The 9007-nt window shown below is 39.9% G+C and overlaps 1 pseudogene; it reads right to left on the bottom strand.

Annotated features, from left to right (window-relative positions):
- Positions 1-8209: 8209 nt before the first annotated feature.
- Positions 8210-8634, bottom strand: LOC120780341 (annotated as a pseudogene).
- Positions 8635-9007: the final 373 nt, after the last annotated feature.

Below are 9007 nucleotides of genomic sequence, written 5' to 3'. Positions count from 1 at the left end.
AGTTCTTCGCCGCCGTGTTTGATAAGCTCGGCCGGTAATCCGTCGGCCCGTGCCGCTTTGTTGTTCTTCAGGCGGGCAATTTCTATTCGAACTTCTTCATGGTCGGGCAATGGAACGTCTGCTCCATCGTCATCGATGGGGGGCTGTTTAGTAATGTGACAAATATTGTGAATGCAATTTGAATAAAATTTGAAATGAGTTCAGGATTCCACAACACCCCCGAATTACATGGAATTCAATACGGTAATAACGATATGAATTGAAAATACATACATACATACGTCCGAAATTTAATGATGCGAGAGATTCGTACACATGTACTTACATATATGTATGTGTACGTACCGAGTTCTTTCACCATACGATCTAATTCAACACGAATGAGGTGGGGTGAGATTCCCACATAACTTCTAATGTTTCATTCGGTTGACAGCGAACGAACACACAAACAGTTTTTTTTGGAAAATGTGTTGCTCTTGTTTAAACAATTTTGGTTAAATAAGAAATGAATCAACTATGTTTTTGATGCAGAACGAAAGTAAATATTTCAAAGTTAAACTTCAAGTAAGTTTCATTTTAATCGGTGGATTCTTTTATGATGTATGGCTGTGTAAACAAAAAATTTATGGTTTTTTACCACATTTTGTCAGAGTGCCACGCCCCCTTTATATATTTCTTTACATTATAATGACCTAAACCTTCTTCTTCAAGCAATCTATCTATTAAAAAAAACCGTATCAAAATCAGTTGCTTAGTTTTCAAGATTTAAACATTTAAGGGGACATAAGGACAGAAAAAGTGACTTTGTTTTATAATATGTAGTGGTACAGAGAATATACATATATATAAACTATAATACTCTCCTTAGCAACTTTGTTGCGAGAGTATAAAAACAAGTTAGCAAGGGGTAAGTTCAGGTATAACCGAACATACACGGATCAAAGACGGGAAATACGCTCAGGTGTTTCCAAACATACAAGGAATACAATCAAATTTAAGATTTTAATGACTTATGTTACATATGTAATATATATTTAGGCAATTCACACGCTTTGTTGTATGTCTTATGTCATATTTTAATATTCTTAAAAAATACGACACTTGTGAGCACACTTAACTGTTGTATGTCATATTTGGTCATATTTCTACACTTAATCAGCTGATGGTGAAAAATTAAGAAGACAGAAATGCCACGAGAAAGTCAGAAAAATAAAATTATAGCTTCTTTTGGTGAAAATCATGCATTGGCTCTATTAGGAGTTGAATCAAGTGAGTATTTGCATACATTTCTTCATTAAATACAAATATTTATACTTTGCCAGGTGACGAAGAAGACGAAGCTATTGAAAGTTTTTTGATCAGCATGAGCTGTTTGCTGAGCAACAGAAGAAGCGTTCATTTCGGCTTACACTATTAAAAATGTAACGCAACGAATTTTTAAAGCCGTATTGCGATTAAAAAATGAGTTTTTATACTGGCCCAATGAAAGAGAAATATTGGAAATTGTGTCCGCAACTGCGAAAGAAATGCCAGGGTGTGTGGGTTACATCGATGGTTCCGAAATAAAATTAGCTGAAGATCCAGTTATGCACCATGAAATTTTCTATTCGCGTAAACGTCAATACTCTGTAAAACTACAAGCGATTTGTGACTATAAATTGCGCATAAGACAGGTGACGATTGGTTACCCAGGCAGTGTACAAGATGCGAAAATATTTTCAAATTGTTCGCTAGCAAAGCATCCGGAACGATTCTTGTCGACATCACAGTGGGTCGCGGGAGATAGTGCCTATCAGAGAGCTGCAAGCAGTATGATAAAATCAGCACAAACAGTCGTGCCAAAAACACACTGAAATCAATTCAGTTCAGCATAGACAACATTGTTAATCAATTCAGCGTCAACTGACCGGATGCAACACGAACAATCTGTTCTTCGGCAATCACGATCGTGTAAACGTATGGCTGGCTTCGGTTTCAATCGTATCATGTCAGTTCATAGCGTTGCGACGATTGTTTGAATTGATGTGAAACTTTGGGTAAACTATAAGTAAATCTACGAGTAAATCTATGGTATCATCGTAATCGTGATGGTCAAAATGCATTCATTTACAAGTTGCATTTACTTGGCCCCACCTCTGTTGGTCTGATAACCCCATCGTACATTGTTCGTCGCCAACCCTTCCCGTCACGTCAACGTTTGTGTGTCTCCGCCGCTGTTCGCTGGCACGTTGGGATTTCACTACCCTGGCTGCAACTTCGCCAGCAGCTTTCCACTTCTCTGTCGATTCGACCATTTGGCTTACCAAATTTTCGGGAGTTGGGTCTACACCGAACGCATCTTTTAGGTATTGCCTCTCAAGATTATATGTATTTTGGGCACTGGAAGAAGGTGTGTTCCACATTTTCGACGGTATTGCCTCCGCAATAATCACATTTGTCGTTATTTTCGTGCCCGAACCGTTTCAAATATGCTTTAAAGCAGCCATGCCCTGTGAGAAGTTGAGTTACGTGAAATTCTACCTCACCGTGTGGTCTATTTAGCCATAGTTCGACATTGGGGATCAGCCGGAATGTCCACCGACCGTTTCCGCTTTCCTCCCAGCGCTTTTGCCATTGATCTACTGTCTCAGCCCTTGCTATTTTTTTGATGTATTGTACGGTAACCTGTCATTTGTACAGCATTGTATCTCCTTGGCCAGGAGGTCTAAAGGGTGTAAGCCTGCAATAACTAGAGCAGCATCTTCCGATACTGTGCGGAGCGCAGAACATACTCTTAGTGCGCAAGTGGCATATATCGAAAAAAGGCCACGGCGATATGATTTTACTTCTAGAGCTTTTCCCCATATCTGGACGCCGAACAGCGCGACTGACTTTAGTACACCAGCTAATAGTCGTCTTCTATTTTGCTTTGGCCCATGGGTATTGAGCATTAACCGGGTCAAGGCTCTGCACACTTTTGTAGCTTTTTCGCCTGTGTACGCCCAGTGTTCTTTAAAGGACATCCTTGCATCGAGTATGATTCCCAAATATTTAATTACCGGTTGTGTCGTGATGCTTACACCCTTTGCATTGAACGTGGCAAATTCACGGACTTTTCTGCCAGTGATGAGTACCGCTTCGGTCTTGCTCTCCGCTAGGTTCAGTCCGTTAGTTTCGAGCCAATCGCTTATTAACACTATTGTTCTGTTGGTTATCGAAACTATATCGTGTATATGTTTTGCTATGACCACAACAGCGATATCGTCTGCGAACCCAATAATATGAACGTTTTTCGGTACTTTCAGCCGCAGTACTCCATCGTACATGACGTTCCATAGTAGTGGCCCAAGAACAGATCCTTGGGGTACTCCACCAGAGACTTTATATTTTTTAGAACCTTCGCTACAACACTAGCTGAAAATTCTATCCTCGAAATAGCTTAGTATTATGTTGTAAAGGCATTGAGGCACGGAGAAGCTTTTTAGTGCACTCAAAATACTGCGCCAGGATGTCGAGTTAAAGGCATTCTTTACATCCAGGGTTATAACCATACAGTACTGTATTGTGCCTCCTTTCCATCTTTTGCCACTGATAGCCCGTTCGGCCATGGTCTTTACTAAATTTACAGCTTCAATTGTGGATCTTGCTTTTCTGAATCCGAATTGGTTGGGTGATAACCCACCGGCATCGTCGATTGCCTTATTTAGCCGTTGGTATATGATCCGCTCCAGAATCTTTCCAGCGCAGTCTAACATGCAAAGGGGCCGAAAGTGGGACGGTTCGGTGATTGGTTTGTTAGGTTTCGGCAATAGCATCAGGTTTTGCCTTTTCCATATGGTGGGAAAGCGGCCTTCCTGGATGCATGTATTATACATGGTTCGAAAGGGGTCTATGTTTGTAGTAATCGCTGTTTTTAGCACTACATTCGGAATTCCATCTGGTCCTGGGGCTTTAGATGGGTTTACCCGTTTGCATGCTTCTTGGACTTCTTCATTCGAAACAGCTGGGATAGCCTGGGTTTGTGGTACTCTCACGATCTCCTGATGGAGTGGGGGTTGGATAGGGAAGAGGACCGAAACAATTCTCTCAATTATTGAGGGGGAGGTAGGCATTTGCCCGCCAGTGCGTAGTTTTCCCATTACCGTTTTGTAAGCGAGTCCCCAAGCGTTGTTTTCGACATCGTCGCACAGTTTAAGGAAGCATTCCTGTTTGCTTTTTTTAATTGATTTTTTAAGTAGTTTTTTTTCTCCTTAAAATGTTTTTGGAGAGTGGTTAACTCAGGTGTACCACGTGACCTTTGGTATAATCGCCTTGCTTGCTGGCATTCTTTGCGTAACCTGGCGATCGTCTCATTCCACCAATACACTGGGGAATGGTGTTTGCGTCGAGATAACTTAGACATTGAAGCGTCACATGCGCTCTTCATACCGCTCATAATCGTGTAAGCAGCTCTGTTAGCCGACAACAAATTGTCGGGAAGAGTAGTTGGCCTGAAGACTTCTACAAAAAGGTCTGGGTCGAACGTTGCGGGTCGCCAGTTACTTCTTTTAAGGGTCGGTAAACGCTGTCGTTCGTGTGTGGTATTTATTTCGAATATGATTGCATAATGATCGCTAAAAGTGTAATGATCACTAACTTCCCAGTGAGATTTGCGAACTAAGCTCGAGTGTACGAACGTTAGGTCTATCACAGATTGTCCGCCACCTTTGTTGAATGTGCATTGGTTGCCAGCATTTAAAAGCTCCAGATCAAGAGAAGCAAAAGCTTCTAGTAAGGTTTTTCCTCTGCTGTTGGTTCTTTTGCATCCCCACTCGATAGCCCAGGCATTAAAGTCACCAGCTATTATAACTTTCATTTTGCCTCTGGCATCGGCCACTAGGTTGTCGATAATACGACGATATTCTTCGTCGTTGAGGCTGGCGGGTAAGTAGCAGCTATATACATTAATATCATTAGTTGTTGATCGAACAAAACCATCAGAAGAGAAGGGTGCTTCCAGTTGCGCGAAATTAGGGTTACATTATAACCGCTTTCCTTCAAGTGTCACTTATCCAGGTTACGCCTTGTTCGATTTTATATGGTTCGCTTAGTAGAACCACATCAATTTGCTTTTCGGCAACTGACTGTTTTAATAAGTCGTGAGCCGTTTGACAGTGGTTTGCGTTCAATTGTAGAAACCTCATATTACCTGCTGAGCTGCCTTCTTGTATACTGGGCACCTGACGCTTCCAGTAAAGTGATCGATTTCCTTTCTACCGGCATTCAAGCAGAGCAAACATTTTGGCTTGTTGTTGCAGTCCTTTGCCTGGTGCTCTCCTTCGCCACATCTTCTACAGAGTCTGGATCTGTCCTCATTTTTGCAGGTTTTTGCAGTGTGTCCATAATCGAGACATTTTAAAGCACCGCTGTGGTTGTTTGTATTCTCGAATACGGCAATTTACCCATCCAACTTTCAGCTTCTTAGTCAGTAGAAGCTGTCTAGCTGCCTCAACCGGGAGTTTAATGAGAGCTGTTTGGGTGTCTCCATAGGACTTTCTTAAGTTCTTAATTGTTGAGATCGTCAGTTCAGTGTTACCTAATTCTTTCTGTAGGGCGTAAAGGACTTCTTCCTTGCTTGTAACTTCATCAAGGTCTTTGCACTCCAGTAGAGTCTCCTGGGTCAGAAGTTTAATGTGGGCTTGATCCCCTAGACACTTCTTCATGTTCTCCTGGGAGTCGGTTGGGATCGCAGTCCCGCTTAGCTGTAGCAACATTTCACCGTTTTGCGTTTTACGTATCTTAGTGACGTTATTTCCGAATCCGCTAAGTGTTGAATCGGACTTGATTTTCCTTAGGATCTCCGCATAGGAAAGGTCCCCATTTTTTGAAATTAATGTCGCTTGTGGTTTTGTTTTTGGTAATTTTGCTGGCTTCTGGTTGACTTTCTTAGCTACTACATTCCACTGTTCCTCCATTGGATTATTTGTTGTTGCCTTATTATCGCGCCCTTTCGCTAGCTGCATGCTTTAATATTTTTGTTGTTGGCGACTTTGCCGTAGTTTCTAACATTTGAGAACTTATTACTGATCGTATGAACTGACCAATTAAACTTGTTCTTGCTCGTGTTTTTGGCGAATTGATGCATGACCGTTTGCTTTGTTGTAGAGTCTGCTCCTCCACCATTGGTTCTTCAGTGAGCGTACTGCGACCTCTCTTCGCCTGGGCGGTTGGGTGGATAGCCGACTCTCTAACCTCTGCTACTGCTTGTTTTTGCAGTTGCGAGATCTTGTCGATTATGTTACGCATGTGTTGGTTAACATGCCTTTGTTTTTGGTCATGGGTGAGCGCAATTAGCTCTTCTATTAGTGTGACCAGATCAATAAGTGCGCTCTCTCCTTCGCTCACACTTATTGCATTTTCGCTGCTAGTGGTGCCTTGTGTTGGAAAATCGGCTGCGCTAGCCTTTTTAGTTGGCATTGTGACGTTATTTAATTCAGTCACATCGTGCGAGACCGTGTTTGTTGGGGTCACTTTTTGTGTCGTTGGTGTAGCAACTTTTAGCGTCTGAGCGCATTGTCGATCAGGTGATCGGGGGGTCTTATTGCTCCTTGTGAACGGACTATGATCTTCCTTATTAACAGTAATGGTAAATGCTGCTTTAGGTTTAGCTGACATTTTCTCAGCTATTCCTATAGCAGTCCACTATTGCAGCTGTTACTCGTAAATTCCTCAAGTTGTAATCCCCAGGAATTTCTCTTTGTGTGGATTGTGGGTTGTGGGATCCAAGTAGGTGTGTAAAGGGAAAGCTAAGAAAATGCGCTCTTCGCTATTTCCCTTTTGTGCGTACCTTCTCCCAAATAAATAGATATTTATTAAGTGTTTTAACACTCACCGCTTTTATAACTTTTTTACGCTCGTGTTTCTGCTTTCGTTGAGTTGTTGTGGACACTGTGTGTATTTCGGCGCGCATAGGAACTAATTTTGAATTCTTTGCTATCGAATTTGGGGCCATAAACGGAGCACCAGAAAAAAAAACGCGTCTCTTCACTAACTCACTTCACATGGCATACATCATGTGTATACAAACATATGTAGTTGAAATAGAACAGAAGTGCACTAAAGAAAATCAGTGTTTAGGGGATGATATACAAACCGAACGCTGTCGATCATTTCAATCATTGAAGCATGAGTTTGCATCACTTTGGGTATTTTCTGCTGATACGAACGTTCATAAACAAATCAGGTATAAGCCGATCGCTAGTGATACAAAGTTGTTCTCTATCGCTGATTTGAAGAAAACAGTTCGCTTCGTGTACATGAACTGAACTGGCAGAATCAGACAGAGTAACGGATCAGTACTTAAGTATAAACAAAAATTTATTACTCGTTGCAGTTCTCTGGTGCCTATCCACTGAAACCATATTTAATAACGCCCTTTCGGCAAAACATAGAACATGTTGAACATAGAAAAGAAGAAAGGGATTTATTCAATGCGTATTTTTCCAAATACCGTGTACGATTGAGAATTGTTTTGGTCTTTTGAAAAAGAAATTCGGTAGTTTATGGGAGCTTAAATTTAGAATGCTTTCAACGTCAAATAAGAAGGAATGCAATGACTGGATTATGGTGTGTTGTATTCGTCACAACATGTTAATCAGTTTCGATATCGATAATGAAAACAGCAATGAAGTTTTGATGCCTCAATTCCCTTTATCATCAGAAAATAGTATGAGAAATTGCTTGCTTCGTTATATACAAAATCAAAATATTTAATACTTATACACATATGTATATGCATTTGTTCTTTAATCATACAAGTTAATAAAAATGCATGATTATTTTGCTTAATTATAATCCAACTATATTTTTGATTTTGGTTCTTTAATTTTGGGTTAGGTACATTTATAATTTCATTTTCGTATTCTTCAGAAGGCACTAACTGTTAAAACCACAACAAAACTTATAACATAAAAACTTAATTTAAAACATAAAAAAACACATAATAATAAAAATAAATTCATAACAAAAGTGAACTAAAAATGTAGTGCATTGTAAAATTATTTATATTTTAGCCTAAACTCTTCCATTGCCAACCTCTCCTGCATTTGTAATTTCATTTTTTTAATTTCTAATTTGCCATTAATTTCTATTTTTTTAAATTCTATTTCTTTTTCTTTTAACTTTAATTCTTTTTCTTTGATTGACATTTCCCTTTCCCTTGCTGCAACATCCATCTTAAGCTTTTGCTTCCTTATTTCTGCGATCTCGCCATGAACCTGGAAAATATCTGACAAGGCGGTTTTGGAATATATTCCTTTCTGCCTTCGAGTGCACACATTGTCGTTCAACGCAGGACTTTGTAATTCTTCAGCTACAACTGAACTGCCCGCTTCAACCACACATTCTGCTCCCGATGGACTTGTAGAATCGCTTTCTAACAGCGTCACCAAACTGTCTTCCACTACTGCAGAACAATTTAATCCGCTGCCGAAAATATCGTCCAACTCTTCATAGAAAAAACAAATTTTTTTTAAAGTATCTATAGAATAAAATAATGGTCACAATTAAAAAAAAGGGATTTCCTTAAAAGAATTTACTTTTTATTGTGTCGCCTTCCATACTTCCTGCGCCTGCCGACCCTTCCCACACCTTTGCTTTGTTATAATTAGTGCGCATATTGCGTACTTTTGCGCGCACTACTTTCCATCCTACCGTCAGCTGCGTGTCTTCGATGAAACGACCATAAAAGCTTTGAGCTGTTGGTTTCTTTAAAAAAAAAAAATTATTTGACTTTGTTTTGTTTTTTTAAATTAAAATGACAAACCTCGAAACTTCTTTTTTTAATTAGGAACACCACAAGCGCTTTTTCTTCTGCCGCATTCCACTTATGTAACGGGTTGAAACGGCGGCGTTTTGGTTTACACTGCAATAAAATCATTTGCAACCACATAAACATCAAAATATTTTCATATTTCGCTTATATTCAACTTAATTTACCTGAATATCGTAGTTTTCTTCCATATTAATAACGAAATTTATTAAATTTATT

The sequence above is a fragment of the Bactrocera tryoni genome, unplaced genomic scaffold, assembly GCF_016617805.1.
Source record: "Bactrocera tryoni isolate S06 unplaced genomic scaffold, CSIRO_BtryS06_freeze2 scaffold_25, whole genome shotgun sequence".
In the NCBI taxonomy this organism is placed as follows: domain Eukaryota; kingdom Metazoa; phylum Arthropoda; class Insecta; order Diptera; family Tephritidae; genus Bactrocera; species Bactrocera tryoni.
The sequence above is the reverse complement of the archived record's forward strand: the minus strand, read 5'-3'. Positions and strand labels throughout refer to the sequence as shown.